This window comes from Musa acuminata, chromosome BXJ3-4 (assembly GCF_036884655.1).
Source record: "Musa acuminata AAA Group cultivar baxijiao chromosome BXJ3-4, Cavendish_Baxijiao_AAA, whole genome shotgun sequence".
Lineage (NCBI taxonomy): Eukaryota > Viridiplantae > Streptophyta > Magnoliopsida > Zingiberales > Musaceae > Musa > Musa acuminata.
This window is the reverse complement of record NC_088352.1, coordinates 31544062-31561833: the sequence shown is the minus strand read 5'-3', so window position 1 is coordinate 31561833 and position 17772 is coordinate 31544062. Positions and strand designations below refer to the sequence as shown.

Genomic DNA, 17772 nt, shown 5'->3' with positions numbered 1-17772 from the left:
ACCATCGCAACCATCAACTTGTCTTCTTCCTAGCATCATCTTTTTCACCCTCAAATCTATCTCATTATATGTTGTCGTCTCCTTCAAAACCAAATAATCATAACAGAAACTCTCCAACTTGTTACATTCCTTGCTTCATGCTAGATATTTGTGATGATGTTTTCTTTGCCACCGAGTGATGTGTGGGGTTTTCATGAGGGGAACAAAAAGGAGAAGGGTGAAGAAGAGGGTTGGAAGTTCCCTTGACCTGTGCATAAGCTGCACTTGGGGTCGAACTGGGCCTTTCGTTGGACGAACCGATCCCACGTCGGCCCAAAATGACGAGCCCACCCGGGTCGAGTCGGGTGATGAGGGATAGTAGAAAGGTAACAAAGTAGAACTCGCCCTCATCAGGCGTCACCACTGTGTTCCTCTCATCCCACCTGCAAATTAGTTTTCCAAATTAACATCATGATTTTGATTATAAGCACCGATTTCCAGGGCTTGATCATGAAGATGACTTCTTCTAGGGCAAGAATTCATCAATCTGAGTATTATAGGGTCTCAGTGGACATTTGGTGGGAGAAAAAAGGCAACCACCGTGATTACAATGACCATCTTTTTCAATGATTCCTTCTTTGCAACCTTTCTAGGTTTTGTTGAAAGCAACAACTTCGGCATTACGTTAAGAACAACAAAGATTGAGATAGATGGGAATAGACCAACCACAATTTCTATTTTATAGCCTTCGGAAGATGAAAGGAACGAGGGTTGGGATCCTCTCCAATTCTCATAAGAACTGTCAATTTTACACCCAACCAGATAGTCTTGTGATGTGCTTCCGGTCACTTTTATACGTTTGGAGAGGATCCCAAAATAAAAACACGAAAATCTAACCTTCACATGTTCACCGTACGATGATCTACGGACGTTTTCGATATGGGAATTGGAAGCTTCTCTTTGCTTTTATGATGTGGGGAGGATATTAGGCTGACCTACTGGAGTACAAAACATGGTAAGGAAAGAGTTGTGTATTGGAGGAGAACATGATATTGTGATCAACATGGATTTGGCCACCGTTTCAACATGAGCCATGTGGTCTAACCGTGTGCATTCATTAGTGAGCTAGCTAGGGTTGCATGCATGCATGCAAGGCAGGGCAACCAAACAAGGCATGCGGTCTTCTTCTTCTCCTTACTTGTGCTTGTTCATGGGGTAGATGAGGATAGGTCCGCCGGTGCTATTGCGGAGGATGTCAAGGTCGTAGTCCACGATATGTGACGCCAGCAGGAAGAGGTTGAGCCACGGGTGCGGCAGCTCCCACATCCCGTTGGCACGGAGCTGCAGCCCCCACATCCCCTTGGCGCGGAGCTGCAGCTCCGCCCCGTGGACGCGGTCGAGGAAGTCGACGTAGGGGAGGTCGGTGGTGAACACCGATGCCGGTATGTAGCTCAGCTGTCCCAGAGTGCCTCCACCACCTGCAGCAACCAAAGAAAACACTCGACAGATGTTCTTCTCGTCACCGAACAAGGTTGATGGCCTTGTTGTGTTAGGTTGAAGTGCAGACCTACCTCATCAATGGAGTCGGCAGCGGAGTCGTCGTAGTTCTTGGCCATCTCTAAGCAGTACTGCACGCCGCCGGTGGCTCCTACGGAGCTTATCTTGACAGGGTTCTTCGGGGAGAAGAACGACGACCACCGGTTGTTGATCAGGCCGTCGTCGACGACGACGAAGCCTTCGACGTAGTCGAATCTCTGGCTTGGTTCTGCGCCAATGGAGAGAGATGAGCTGCTCCTGGTCTCTGGTGAAGGTGGTGAAATTTAAGTACAGCACTCGGATCCACCTTACCTAACCCCTACAAGAAAGTACTAGAGATGATGATGACTACAGTGCAAAGTACAAACAAGATTGCGCTCTTATAGCAACTTGCATATATCTAATGACTACAGACACGAGAAGGTGGGTGGAAGAGAGGAGAAGGCGAGGGAGTTGTACCCTTTTGGGACCTGGCTCCAGTGCAATCCTGGCCCTGGTGATGATCCCGAACTGTCCCAGTCCACCAAGAACTCCATGGAAAAGCTCCGAGTTCTTCTCATCTGAACACGTTATCAGTTCTCCCTTCCCTGAATGAACTAATTGAATTGAAGGGAAGAAAAGACTGGTACGCTGTTTTCTTGGTAATAGCGGTTGGAGATTGGAGAAGAGACCTGTGACCACATCGAGCTCATGGACATTACTGATCTGAGGTCCGTGATGGAAAGCTTGCCCGCTTATGCCGGCGTTAGAGAGCGTCCCGCCGTCCGACAGGTAGAGGTAGTCCGTCCACGACTTGGGCGCCGTTCGCCTGCGTCCAGTTGAGGACGTCGATCCAGAGATCGCCGCCTCAGACACCCACATAGTACTCGTCGGTGGACGGGGAGTAGACCGGCCTCGGCCGAGGCGTGAGCCGGCCGTGGCTCATTTCGATCACCACCCCCCCGGGGGCAAGGGCTTGGCCATTGGTGGAGTGGCCGCGGCCCCTGTCGGAGACCAGGAACCCGGAGGCCGAGCCGTACGCCTCCCGGACGAGGTCGGCGACGTCGGACGGGTCCAGCCTGAGCTGACCCTCCCCGGCGAGCTGGAGGAGGAGCTCGATCTGCTCCACCGTCAGCCCCACGGTAGAGACCAGCCTGCGTATGACAAAAGCAGCACCAGGTCATGCGCCGTGCCTCAGGAAAGCTTGTGCGAGCTATGGAGTGCGAAGAACGAGGAGGATGCAATCGGTAGCTTTAGAGAGAGAGAGAGAGAGAGAGAGCAAAGGCAGGGTATGAGGATGCTGGCGGATTAAGTCACGGCTGCCTGGCATGCAAACCTTTACCATGGACACCATAACTAAGATGTCGTTACTGCATGATAATGCCTAAACCGAGTTTGAGATAGACATACTAGTCAATTTATGGAGCTTACAACTGGTAGGACGATAAAATTGTTTGATACTTGAAGTCATAAAGATGATACCTTTCATCATTACAGAAGATGTGATCGATTAGCTGATCCCAAATTATTTAGTCACCACCTAATTCGGATCTGAACCTCGAAAAGCTACCTAAACTTGGATCCTGATCCGATACTTCTGTGTGATCCTGGATCGGACCTGGTTTTAGGGTTGCCATGCCATTCGCAACATGCGACATGAACGAAGAAGCTGCAGACTAAGTCATGCTTCTGCTTGAGATAAGAAAGAGTGTCTGGTTAGAGCTTATAGTTGATTCATCTCATCAGCGTACCATTGATTTCTATTCCACTACGAGTTAGATAGTATCCAACCCGAAAGCACAAACAGTTCCTCCGATAGCTTGAGACACCATTTCAACAGTTTCAAGAACACCACCAAGTGATTCTTTTGTTTGCTAAATGTAGCTCAGCGTAGTTCTTGTGGTTTTTCATAATCATAATATCTGAATCAAATGTATGTTCTAGATTTGGTGCTCCATCATGGTTTTCTAATCAAAATTGAGCAAAGTCACATTGAGCAAAGCAAAATCCATTTAAAAGCATCCCCTAGAGGAGACCCAGCCAGCCTCACGAGAAGGCCAAGACTAGGGTCTCTCATCCTCGAATCTCTTCTTGCCGAGCCACCATGTTGAACCTGGAGACACAAAATGCATGCTATACTATCATTCACTCACCAAGTGAATTTATAAAAGGAAGTGACAAGATCTCCATAATTTATTGTTACATTCCATAGTTACAAAAGTAAAAAAAATAGGATTTTAATTACATATAATTCGTAATATGTTTCTCTCGAAATGATAGCAAGTTATTGACACAATCATTGGTGACATCTTCTATAAATGGTAGCGAATAATTGGATTTGAAATAATCCTTTTTGACAATATGAGACTCGAACAATAGCCATTATGTGACTCCAAAATTTGAATCATCTTTTTAACCCGAGGAGACGTCGATCCCTTTTTAAGCCCAACATCGGTGGCATGACGACCATAGAGAGATGGCCGGTGCACATGATCAGGCGAGAAACAACTTATGCCCCAAGGGTTTCAATATCCTTCCTCCAGTTCTAACCAAGTAATCCTTCTCTCTTTTTTGCTTCCTTCTCTCAGTTGTGTTAATTTCCACATGATTTACTATTTCACGTCCTTGAAACTATTATAAATGTTTGCGGAAGATGTGCTTTCTTTTCCATCTTCCTCTTCTACTGCATTAGAGCAAAGTAGACTAGTTTTTATTTACCTCACAATCCGAGGCAGTATTTGAGGTGTGTGCGTGTGGATTAGTACAGATTTATGAAGAAGAAACAGAGTAATAAGAAGAGAATATGGAGGGCGAAGGCCGTCACCAGTCGTATTCCTATCGATATTGTGGAGTCAGTGTTAATGTGCATGAACCCCAAGGATGTTGTGCGCCTGAGCACCACATGTAAGGAGTGGCGAGTCGCGGCTCTACGATTCGACCTAACCATGAGCAAAACCCCATGGTTGTTCACCGTTGCCGATGATTCCTACATCCTACAAAACATAATAGATGAGAACATGTCATTCACGATCAGAATCCCAGGTTTTCTCCTCGGAAGAAAGGTCATCAATGACTCATCATATGGTTGGCTTGTGTTGAAGTCCAAACAAAATGGCATATTCTCTCTTTTGAATCCCTTCTCTCGGGCACAGTTGGACCTCCCTGCACTTGGGCATCCAGGTCCGGTGTTCCTTCATATGTCATCACCTCCGACAAAGCCTGATTGTGTCATCCTCCTAGTTGATGTCGAAACTCTCTATGTTTGGAGGTCGGGGGACACATCATGGAATATAGAGAAAAACATGGATATCAAATATAATATGCCAATTATCAGCTTGCAAGGGCAATTCTATGCTATAGCTTACCCTTGCTATCGCTTAATGACTTTCCAAGTCCTTCCTCTACGGGTCAAGAAATTGAATGTGCCACCTCCCATGGATATCCGTGATATATTAATGTATGATGTATTCTTGGTTGAATCTTGTGGAGAGACATTGTTGGTTTGCATTCGTATGCCGTGCCTTGATAGGGTTGGCCATGATATTTTTATGCTTCGACATGATATGTGTGACAAGCATCACATCATCTTATTTCGACTCGATTTGAAGAATGAGACGTGGATCAAGATCGAGAGTTTGGGTGATCAAACATTATTCCTAAAAAATAATAATCAGGCGATGTCAATCTCGGCTCATGACGCAAAATGTTATGGTAATTGTATGTATTCCATTAACCAATGGTCACGAGATGTTTACATCATAAAAAAAGATGGCGTTGACACAATAGCTAGAGGATCAGAATCTATCATCAAACGATTTTGGATCACACCAAGTTTGATATGAGAGAAAAAAAAAAAGAAAAAGCAAGAGAACTATATTAGTTTGATATAGTAGGTCTCCATTGTCATGGTTTAAATTTAAAGCTTCAATTTCTTTTGAAGCATGACTGTATTTCGTCAATATACTTTTAAATTTTTGTAAAGATTTCATGCATGGATTATGGTCAAATTTCTGTTGTGCGCACATATAAAATCATCTCTTTTGTGCCAACGATTCTTATGTTAAAGAATTAATAATAAATTTGACACTCCTGTTGTTAATATATATATCCATGCAGAAAATCAAAATGTTAAGAATTATCTTATTATGTTGTGCCAGCACCCAACTTCTAAGGGGTAGCAGTACAACGTGTTCATGGATGAATTATGTGGAAGTGCTCCATCTTTGCAGCTCTCCTGCCTCTGACCTAAGTAGTTGATGCATGTGAACACAGAGCAGGAACATTATTGATGTAATGGATGGACGACAATGTCTTTGTCTCAAGCAATAACGGTAGATCTTTTAGAAGTTCTGATGGACTAATCACAGTTCTCAGGTCAATAATGTTGATACTATCACTAAAAATTCTCTGTGTCGGTGTAAGAAATAATCATCAATCCCATATGTCAAAGTTGTTCCAACATGGCTTGTTTCCTAAGTGTTGTCGTCTAAATCAAAGCATCATGCAAAGTTTTATCAGGTTCAAACCTCCAAAAGACTCCTTCGTTGCTTAGGTTAACTGAGGGCTTAGGAAAATAAAACTAGTTCGCAGAGTTCAGACTTGTGTGCATACCTCTCCATGAAATTCATATTCCATTAATATTTGATTTTTTATAAACCTTTTAATGGTGTCCTTTTATGCTCTAGGAATTAAATTAAGTTTATTGTTTAATATCATGGATAGGAGTATACCCATTTGGGCAAGGGAAATCAAACATGATTGTCAAGTAATCTGAATCCCATTTGACTTATATCCTTAAATGAGTCTTGGTTAAATTTGATTGATTCCTCGGAGAAATAGAAATTGCTACATGAAGAAGGATCTCAAGGTCCTGAAAATAACTTGAACAAGTGGGGTTGACGATAGGTCATCTCCTGATCTTTTAGAACTGGATCTTATAGCAAGTGAAGACTTAAAAGGTTTGATTTTCTCACTTAATTATCAAACTGTGAAATATTCTTTCGTATTACATCACCATCACTGTTATTTTCATCTTCCTTTTCTTTTCTCCTAATTCAAGATTTGGTGAAGGAGGTGAATCACCTTTAGGTTTGCATTATAAAAATAATAATAAAAGTTATATAAAATTAATTATGAAATTGATGAAATAGAAATAAAAATATGTAATTACTATCATAAGTATAATCTTCGACCTTGTGCTTGCGTTCATCTACCCAATACAATTGGACCTTAGCTTTATAAGAATCTAGAGGATGTTTTGATATTGTACGAAAAAATTCTTAAAAAATTAAAGAAAGGAGAATAAAAAAAAAGAAGAAACTAAAAAGTCAACTAAATCAATGAAAAAAAAAAACTATAGATAGGGCTATAAATAGCCTTTTCTAGCCAATCGTAGATCACCATTTTGTAACGGATTTAGTTGGTTTTGCTTAAGTTGTGCGGCACCCTTGCGTATCCATCCGCAAAAGTCAGCCTCTCCGAAACCTCCCATGGTCCCTTAGAATCTACAAAAGAGAAAACGGGTTAAAAAAAGTGCATCACTTGGGATCCATAAGTAAACATTTCAAAAAACACTTCATAGCCGATGCAAATTACAAACATACTTTATAAGCTCTGAACGGTTGCACAACAAAAGGTTAAAATAATCAACTACAGATCGAATATCTCTCACAAGTGTCCATATGACACAACCTTTATTTACAAGCCTAAAACGACCACCAAACTGAACTAAAATGGGGGTGTTAAGCCTTCGATCGTCTCTCTACATGTTGTGCAAAGTATGAACAAACCAAAAGACATGAACATATATAAGCATTACATCAAACATCCTGTTTAGAATTTTGTCCGTAACATTCTCCCCCACTTATTCCTTCGACATCCTCGTCGAATCTTTTGTCGACACTATAACTCCTTACCTTTGTTGAGTCTTCAATCTTCTGCTCCAACTGCAATGTGCCTCTTGGCTCCCAACTGCTCTCCACTACTGTTGTTGAGTAGTCGAACTTTTGATCCACCATGCTGCTTCAACTTGCCAATGACTCTGACTCTAGTATGGGGTTGGCTGAGTTGTGTTGATCCCTGTTAGTTCCCACGAATCGTTCAGTTGAAGGAAAAAACCATTCTTACTATGTACCAGTCTTTCAAATGCCTTATGTTGCTTGAACTGGGTGGATGGATGTTGGAGCTTTAATGAGCATCGCCTCGTAAACTTTTGAAGTTTTCGGTCATTCCTCCACAAAATTTGCCCATCGACTCTTTTTTCACCTAGTTGTTACTTCCAAGTAGATTCGCATCACTTCCCCTTTCGATTGGCATTCTGTTGGGAAATGAAGCGAATAATCTACTCTCAGTAGTACTAATCACCATTGGTGAAGATTTGACAACTATTGTCTTCCATTATCTTCGAATGGTCTTTGAACCTATGTAGTGCTCCTCTACTGGATAGATAAGAGAACTGGGCTACTCGGTTTCACCCATTCTCTTAAGAGTTAAAAAGGCAAAGGTTACTTGACTTTACCCGCCTCCTCGAGGGTTGTACTCAATGCATCGAGCTAGTTATTGGCCCTTCGCTTGCTCTTTGCTCACACTTCTGAAACATTCGAAGTGTTTGCACTCCTTGCATTGAGTTAGCTACTATGATTCACCTTCTCAATGCCATCGAACTTCTGGAATGCAAAAAGTTTATAAGCTCCGAATGATTGCATAACAAAGGGTCAAAATGGTCTACTACAGACCGAATATCTTTCACAAGTGTCCATATGACACAACCTTTATTTACAAGCCTAAAACAACTACCAAACCCAACTAAAATGAGGCTGTTAAGCCTTCAACCGTCCCTCTAAATGCTGTGCAAAGCATGAACAAACCAAAAGACATGGGTATACATAAGCATTACATCAAACATCCTGTTTAGAATTTTGTCAATGACAATGTGCTTTCTTGGGAAGCATACAATGTTATCCTAAGTAGCATAGACAAAAGTAGTGGTTCGAGTCCTAAGGTATAATATACGAAAAAGTAATGGTAATTTACCAAATAAAACTCTCATAATCAGTTTTTACCACATGGGTATCGTTCATAATCATTTTTACTTAAGATGCAGCTTTTTTCATAAATACCAATTTTATCCTTAGAAAATCTTTGAACCGATTCAAGTTAAATCTCTAAACCCTCCTCTTTTGCCACCGGTTTGGGTTCGATGATTCGTCGATCATATACCATCTCTTGGATAGAAGTTTTGACGGTGGAGTTCACTTTTGCTACAATAAACACGATTTAGAATAGGGGAAAGTAATATATTCTTACCATGAATTTAAAGTGTTTACAAACACTTTGTAAAAATTGGGATTTTAAAGTAACGAAAATATAAGAATCAAAGGATTTGAACTATTTTCTGATTGAAGAACTTATTGGGTCTTTGATGATATATGAAATGACTTATGTGATATTTGACGAACTTGAGAATAACCTTCCAAAGAACAGAAAGGATTTGACACTTAAAATAAATGAAGACTCCTCGAGCGAAAGCTCAAGTGATGATGACTTTGAACTCTTAACTATAAAGCTTAAAAAAATCTTAAAACAAGAATCAAAGAACAAAAATGAACCTAAAAAGAAGAAGCTACAAAAGAAGAATAAAACACTCAAGGTGGCTTAGGATGAATCGAGTAAATCCGAAGATAAAGAAAAAACTAACAAAGGCAAGGTGGTAAACTACGCCTTAACGACTTTCGACAACGAGGTAACCATAACCCCCTTTCTTTATTTTAAAATTACTTGATGCATTTCATGAGTTATTTTTAAATTAGTTTAGAAAAATTATATGTAAATTATTAATAAAATAACAAATAAAAAAATTGGGATCATGCTAATAATTTTGAAAATGATAATGACAATTACATGTTTTATGAAAATTCAATAAAATGTTAGATATAAATCTAATGCTTGTACACCTAATAAGATTAATCTTATGTATGTTTTTAAGAAGCAATAGTGTGTATCATGTTGATTTTCATATTGCTTTTGATTTTGATTGAAGATGCCTTATGTTCAATGAAATAATGCTTGATGTTTTAATAAAAATGTTGAGAGGTTTGATGTCATCTTTAATAAATTTATAGTTTGAAATTGTGCATGTTATACCTCGAAAACTTGAAACTATGTTTTGGTATCATGCCCTAAGTAATGATGCATAATGATTATACTTAATGAGTTTATATTTCGAAATTATGCATGATGATTCTTGTAATTTATGGCTTATTGATTTTTGTCGTAATGAAAGTTATTTTTTTTATTTTAAACATGATGCATATTTTGATTTTGCATAAATGACAAAGGCATGCTTGTATGAAATAAAAAGGAAATATTTTTTTTTTGAAAACTTCTCAATCCCTATCTTATTGAGTTTTCAAAAAGAGATTGATGAATCTATTTGTATGAATCTCTTGAAAGGGACTTTGTTGATTTGACAAATTGAATGAGTTGAAAATAATGATGAATGTTTTGAAAATAAATGATTGTATCATGTTTGATGATTTTACATTTTAAAATTATGCATGAAGAGTTGAAGTGATGTTGGTTTAAAAATATTTATTCAAATGTATAAATCGATGATCTTTTTGTCAAATGAATCATGATTTTTCTTGTGAATTCCTGGAATTATAACTTGAGTCTTCTTTTTGAATCAAGATTGTTTCCTATAATAGTTTCTATTTACAAAAGAAGAAATTTATCAAAAATAATATATGGTCTTTTGACATTCATGACTGGATTCTTCATCTTTGTTATTTATCCTTGTCATGATTTGAAGATTGAAGTAAAGGGAAATGAATTGCACTATTTTATTGTTATTCCCCTCTTTTTGCCGATGATAAAAGGGGAGAAAGAATTGCTAGAGTACACATCACGGAAAGAGGTAAACTTGCTAGCTTGCTAATCTTAAAAGAGATACAAGAAGTGCTTGTTGAATCTCGGATTTTGATGATGAAGTCAATTGTCATTTGTTATCTAATCTATGTGTTGAGATAAGTGTGCAGGATTAACTACGATAAGAGTAAGACAAGCAGCAGGTGTTGCGCCGGAGTCAAGATCAGGATCACGTTGGGAGTTCGAGAGTTCGACGGAAGTTCGGACGGTCGTCGGAGGTTCAGCGTGAACAGATCCGAGAAGTCCAGAAGCTTGCCAAGCGAAGCTCGTCGGAACTCGCCAAGTGGATCGTCGCAAGTCCAGGAGTAGGCCGGATGTCCGTAGAAGGATCACCGAGGGTTATCGGTTGATCGACGGAAGTTGGCCGGAAACTCGCCGGAAGAAGCGATTGACGCATCGGAGCAAAGCTGCAGAAGTTGTCTTAGAGTTAATCGTAGTTAGCATGATGATTAAGCATGAAAATGGGAGGTGATCCCATTAGCTTAATCTTGGGGCAATTGGGCCCCTGAAAAGATTCAAAGTGGGCCGAATGGAGTGAACCATTCGGACCCTGATTGCACCAGGAGGTGCAACCGCCCCAGCCAGGAGGTGCAACCGCCTGGGCTGTGGGGTTGGGAGGTGCAACCGCCCCAGCCAGGAGGTGCAACCGCCAGGGCTGCGAGGCTGGGAGGTGCAACCGCCCCAGCCGAGAGGTGCAACCGCCCAGAGCTCAGTCTTCGAGCTAGACTGGGCGGTGCAACCTCCTCTGCCAAGAGGTAGCACCGCCAGAGCTCAAGTTTCGAGCTCTGCCAGGCGATGCAACCACCGAGCTCAGTCTTCGAGCTCTGGCAGAGAGGTGCATCAGCCTGAGCTCAGTCTCGAGCTATGCCAGGTGATGCATTCACCGAGCTCAGTCTTCGAGCTCTGGCAGAGAGGTGCATCAGCCTGAGCTCAGCTTGGAGCTCTGCCAGGTGATGCAACCACCGAGCTCAGTTTCGAGCTCTGCCAGGTGATGCAATCACCAAGCTCAGTCTTCGAGCTCTGCCAGGTGATGCAACCATCGAGCTCAGTCTTCGAGCTCTGGCAGAGAGAAGCAATCGCCTGAGCTCAGTCTTCGAGCTCTGCCAGGCGGTGCCACCTCTCCAGTCAAGAGGTGCAACCGCCTGATCCCAGAATTCTGGGATTTGATCGATTTGATCGTTTTGAGCTCGAATTTTGAATTGGGTTGGGGCCTATAAATACCCCACCCATTCAGCACTGAAAAGATACAGACCTACATCGAAATCTTGATCTTTTCTGTGATTCTAAGAAGCTCAAAAGTGTTGTAAAGCCTTTAAGTCTCCTCCTTCTGTTCTTCAAGTTTTCAGTTGTAAAGTGAGGAGAGAAAGGTCTGTAAAGGTTGTCTCCTGAGCCTGTCAAAAGGAGAGAAATTGTAAAAGGGAAGTTTGGCCTTCGCCCATTGAAGGAAGGCACCTAGTTGACGTCGGCAACCTCATCGGTGGAGGAAGCCAAAAGTGGAGTAGGTCAAGGCTGACCGAACCACTCTAAATCTCTGGTTTGCGTTTATTTTCGAGCACTTTATCATTACTGCAAACCTCCCTCATTACTACTGCTCTCTGCGCTTTCACAAACAAGTTCTAAGTGTTGTTCTTCCGAATCTGCATTCAGACGTAAATTCGTATTTTCATACATTACAGTTTACGTTTACGTTTGATTCTGCAGAACTGTTTTCCGTGCTTTTACGAACGAGCTTCTTTGCAGTTTACACTTACACTTTAATCCTATTGATAACTGCAATCTGTCCTCTACGATTTTACGAACGATTTTCAGCATTTAGACGTAAAACTGCATTCAGACGTAAATAGGCTTTCCTCGCTCAATCATCAGATCTCAGTTCACATTTACATCTTGATTCCAACTGCATACTGCCTTCTGCAAGTATACAAACAAGTTTTTGAGTTTAGACGTAAATCTGCGTTTAGACGTAAAACTGCGTTTAGACGTAAATCTGCGTTTAGACGTAAATCTGCGTTTAGACGTAAATCTGCGTTTAGACGTAAAACAGCGTTTAGACGTAAATCTGAGTTTAGACGTAAATCTGCGTTTGGACGTAAATCTGCGTTTAGACGTAAATCTGAGTTTAGACGTAAACTGCGCTTAGACGCAAAACTACGCTTAGACGCAATCTGCGCTTAGACGCAAACTGCACTTAGATACAAACTGAGAATTTGCTTTTGCATCATAACAGTTTTTGAACGAACGCAGCTTTTGGTTTTTAATCATTGTAAGATTTTCGCTGCACTAATTCACCCCCCCCCCCCCTCTTAGTGCTCTCGATCCTAACAATTGGTATCAGAGCAAGGTTAACTCTCTAAAGGATTAAAACCCAAGAGAGATGGCATACGCCGGAAACCAAGAGGGGCATTCGATTACACGTCCACCCATGTTCAGTGGAACGGACTACACTTACTGGAAGACCCGAATGAGGATCTTTCTTATTTCTATGGATTTTGAACTGTGGAACCTTGTTGAAAATGGATTTTCAAAATCTTCTCTTCCAATGATCGATTGGAACGATTTGGAGAAGAAGGCTTTCGCTCTTAATGCAAAGGCTATGAATGCCTTATTTTGCGCACTTGATAAAAACGAGTTTAATCGTGTTTCAACTTGCGAAACTGCTTTTGATATTTGGCACACACTTGAAGTGACCCACGAGGGCACAAGTAGAGTGAAAGAGTCAAAAATCAATCTGTTGCTGCATTCTTTTGAACTTTTCCGAATGAAACCGAGTGAAACCATTGGCGACATGTTTACCCGTTTCACGGATGTCGTCAACGGTCTAAAAGGACTCGGAAAGAGCTTTTCGGATTTTGAGCTTATTAATAAGATACTAAGATCCCTTCCTAAGAGTTGGGATCCTAAAGTCACCGCCATTCGAGGCAAAAGATCTGCGAAATTTCCCTCTTGAAGAACTAATCGGGTCATTAATGACCTACGAAATGACTTGCAAAGCTCATGAAGAGCAAGAAGACATCCTTCCAAAGAACAGGAAGGATATGACACTTAAAACTTCTGAATGCCACTTGAGAGAAAACTCAAGTAATGAGGACTGTGATGATGACTTGGCACTTTTGACAAGAAAGTTTAAGAAATTCTTCAAAAGAAACAAGTTTAAAAACGATGTGAAAAATAAACTTGAACCTAAGAAGGACCAAGTGATCTGCTACGAATGTAAAAAGCCGGGACATTACAAAAGTGATTGTCCCCAAGTCAAGAAAAGAACAACAAAGAAGAAGGCGCTCCAAGCAACATGGGATGATTCGAGCGCATCTGAGGAAGAGGAATCCAACACCGAGCAAGTTGCTCATTACGCCTTTATGGCTATCGAAGAGGAGGTAACGGATTTATTAGATGCTGATTTATCTTTCGATGAATTATTAAATGCCTTCCATGATTTATTTGATGAATGCAAAGTTATAAATAGAAAATACAAGTTGCTAAAAAAGGTACATGATAATCTTACTTGTGAGTTTGATAAGTTAAAAGTCGAACATCATGATAGTTTAAATTCATGTATCAAATGTCATGATTTAGAAACTATACAAAAAGAAAACTTGCTACTTAAGGACACCTTGAAGAAATTCGAGGTTGGTAGCAAGTCATTAAACATGATCCTTACAAACAAGGGTCATGCTCCCAAAAGAAGTGGGATTGGATTTGTGAGGAGTCCTCACCGAAATCCAACTACCTTTGTAAAAGGCCCCATCTTACATGTTCAACACCAAACCAAGTGCAACTTTTGTTGCAAATCTGGACACAAGACACATTGTTGTCCATTCAAGAAAATAAGTCCAAACAAATTAATTTGGGTTCCTAAAGGAACCATGATAAACTCTATGCAACATGATAGAAAATGTAGATCTATTTATGAGGCACCCAAAAGCAAATGGGTACCTAAACATCATTCTTTCTTGTAGAAAACTAAACAATCGCAAGCTAGGAGCAAGAAATGGTACCTTGATAGTGGATGCTCAAGGCATATGATCGGAGATCCATCTCAATTCTCTAAGCTCTCTAGCATAGACGAAGGATATGTCACCTTCGGAGACAACAACAAGGGTAAAATCATTGGCAAAGGAACCATAGGTAACAAATCCAACCTCTCTATTGAAGATGTTTTACTAGTTGATGGTCTAAAACATAACCTCTTGAGCATTAGTCAATTATGTGATAAAGGATATATTATAAGATTTGAATCTAATGCCTGCATCATTGAAAAACCACACAAAAATATATCTATGATTGCATTAAAACAAAACAACGTTTACACTATTGACATCAATGACTTATGTGATGAAATGTGCCTTGCCGTTATGAATGAGGATGCTTGGCTATGGCATAGAAGATTAGGTCATGCTAGCATGAAACTAATCAATCAAGTATCATCTAGAGAACTTGTAAGAGGAATTCCTCATATCAAGTTCATCAAAGATAATGTATGTGATGCTTGCCAATTAGGTAAGCAAATTAGGGGTAGCTTCAAAGCTAAGAATCAAATAAGCACCTCTAGGCCCTTACAATTGATCCATATGGACTTGTTCGGACCAATCTCTACATCAAGTCTAGGAGGTAGCAAATACGCCTTTGTCATTATTGATGACTACAGCAGATATACATGGACCTACTTCTTAAAACAAAAAAATGAATGCTTTAGACATTTTACCAAGTTTTGTAAACTTGTTCAAAATGAGAAGGAATCAATGATTTCGTCAATTAGAAGTGATCACGGTGGAGAATTTCAAAACCATGACTTCCAAGAATTCTGTGAACTCAATGGATACAACCATAACTTCTCTACTCCAAGAAATCCTCAACAAAATGGGGTAGTAGAAAGAAAAAATCGAAATTTGTAAGAAATGGCAAGAACCATGTTGAATGAACATAGCCTACCCAAATATTTTTGGGCCGAAGCTGTAAACACTGCATGTTATATTTTAAATAGAGTCCTAGTAAGACCCTTACTCTCCAAAACTCCTTATGAGTTATGGAATAACAAAAAACCCAATGTCTCATATTTTAAAGTCTTTGGGTGTAAGTGTTTTATCTTGAATGAAAAGGATAACTTAGGAAAATTCGATGCTAAATCTGATGAAGGAATCTTTCTTGGTTATTCTTCGGTTTCTAAAGCTTTTCGCATCTTCAATAAAAGAACCTTAATTATTGAAGAATCCATCCATGTTGTTTTCAATGAGATTTCAGAAATTAAGAAAAATGATCTTGATGATGATGTTAATTTTGATTCCTTGAATTTAAACGAAACCCCGTCTCCAACTAGCAACTTGGTTGCATCCACTTCCAAAACATCCTTACCCAAGGATTGGAAGTATATAGATGCTCATCCTAAGGAGCTAATCCTAGGAGACACATCAAAGGGGGTTCAAACACGATCTTCTTTTAAAAACTTTTGTGCCAACGCCACTTTTCTCTCCCAAATTGAACCCAAATGTGTTGATGAAGCCATGAAAGATGATTCATGGATTATCGCAATGCAAGATGAATTAAATCAATTTGAGAGAAATGAGGTGTGGACGCTTGTTCCTAGGCCAAATGACCATTTAGTAATTGGTACTAAATGGGTCTTTAGAAACAAGCAAGATGAAAATGGTATCGTGGTTAGAAACAAGGCTAGATTAGTGGCCAAAGGTTTCAACCAAGAAGAAGGTATCGATTACGAAGAAACCTTCGCACCTGTGGCTCGATTGGAAGCCATAAGGATGCTCCTTGCCTACGCTAGTTGCAATAATTTTAAGTTATTTCAAATGGATGTTAAAAGCGCTTTTCTAAATGGTTTCATTTCCGAAGAAGTTTATGTTGAACAACCTCCTGGATTTGAAAACAATGGCTACCCTAATCATGTGTTTAGATTAACTAAAGCTCTCTATGGTTTAAAACAAGCCCCAAGGGCTTGGTATGAGAGACTTAGCTCTTTTCTCATTGAAAATAATTTCATAAAAGGCAAGGTTGATACTACATTATTTATCAAGAATTTTGAAAATGATTTTCTCATTGTTCAGATTTATGTTGATGATATTATCTTTGGTTCTACAAATGAATCTCTTTGTGAATCCTTTGCGAAAACTATGAGTCATGAATTTGAAATGAGTCTAATGGGAGAGTTAACATTCTTCTTAGGCCTACAAATCAAACAACTAAGCAATGGCATCTTTATTAGTCAAACCAAATATGCTGTGAGTTTGCTAAAGAAGTTCAAAATGAATAATTCAAAAGCCATTGACACTCCTATGAGCACCTCCACTAAGTTAGAAATTGATGAGAATGGAGAAAGCTTCGATCAAAAAACCTATAGGGGTATGATAGGAAGTTTACTTTACCTCACTGCCACCAGACCAGACATCATGTTCAGTGTAGGACTTTGTGCTAGATTTCAATCAGACCCTAAGATATCTCATCTCAAAGCAGTCAAAAGAATACTCAGATATCTTAATGGAACTACCAATCTAGGACTATGGTACCCAAAATCAGAAAATTTTGAATTAACAGCTTATGCTGATGCGGACTTCGCTGGCTGTAAACTAGACAGAAAAAGCACATCAGGATCATGTCAATTTTTAGGACATGCCCTTGTATCCTGGTCATCTAAGAAACAAAACTCGGTTGCCCTATCAACAACCAAAGCTGAATACATTGCAGCAAGTGCATGCCGTGCACAAGTTGTATGGATGAAAAACACTTTAGAAGATTACAAAGTGAATCTTAAAGATATTCCCATTAAATGTGATAACACGAGTGCAATATGCTTAACTAAAAATCCTATACAACACTCAAGAACAAAACACATTGATATTAGACATCACTTTATACGTGATCATGTCACTAATCATGATGTAACCATAGAGTTTATTGATACCAAACATCAACTGGCTGATATCTTCACAAAACCCCTATGTGAAGAACAATTTGATTACATAAGAAGAGAATTAGGAATGTTGATGTGTCCGAATACTTAAAAGTATCTTTCGGATGTTATTACTATTACATGCCTTGACAACGCTTGATCAAATAACATGTTGCAAATTATGTGACAAATATTTTTAACCAAATGCATGTAAGAAGTTCATTTTTCGGTTTGTATGCTAAAAATGGGATGTTCCTGTACACTCTTACAAAAAACTCTTTGTAAAATGACTTTCCTCCGTCAAGCAAACACAATAAAGAGATATATGTGTCATGACTTCCTTTATATACTTGATAATGCTATCATGCTTTTTGTTGATGACAAAGGGGGAGAAACATATGAATTGATAAACACTATGTCATAGCTGAACTGCCATAATCATGTCTATGTCATAGTTG

The 17772-nt window shown here is 39.8% G+C and overlaps 1 long non-coding RNA gene across 1 annotated transcript; it reads right to left on the bottom strand.

Moving 5' to 3' along the window:
* Window positions 1-255: 255 nt before the first annotated feature.
* LOC135635497 (uncharacterized) lies at window positions 256-2933 on the bottom strand. Its single transcript, XR_010495647.1, has 3 exons — window positions 1975-2933; window positions 1551-1834; window positions 256-1457 (listed from the first exon to the last, which is right to left on the bottom strand). It is a non-coding gene; the product is annotated as an uncharacterized LOC135635497 (long non-coding RNA).
* Between the last annotated feature and the right edge of the window lie 14839 nt (window positions 2934-17772).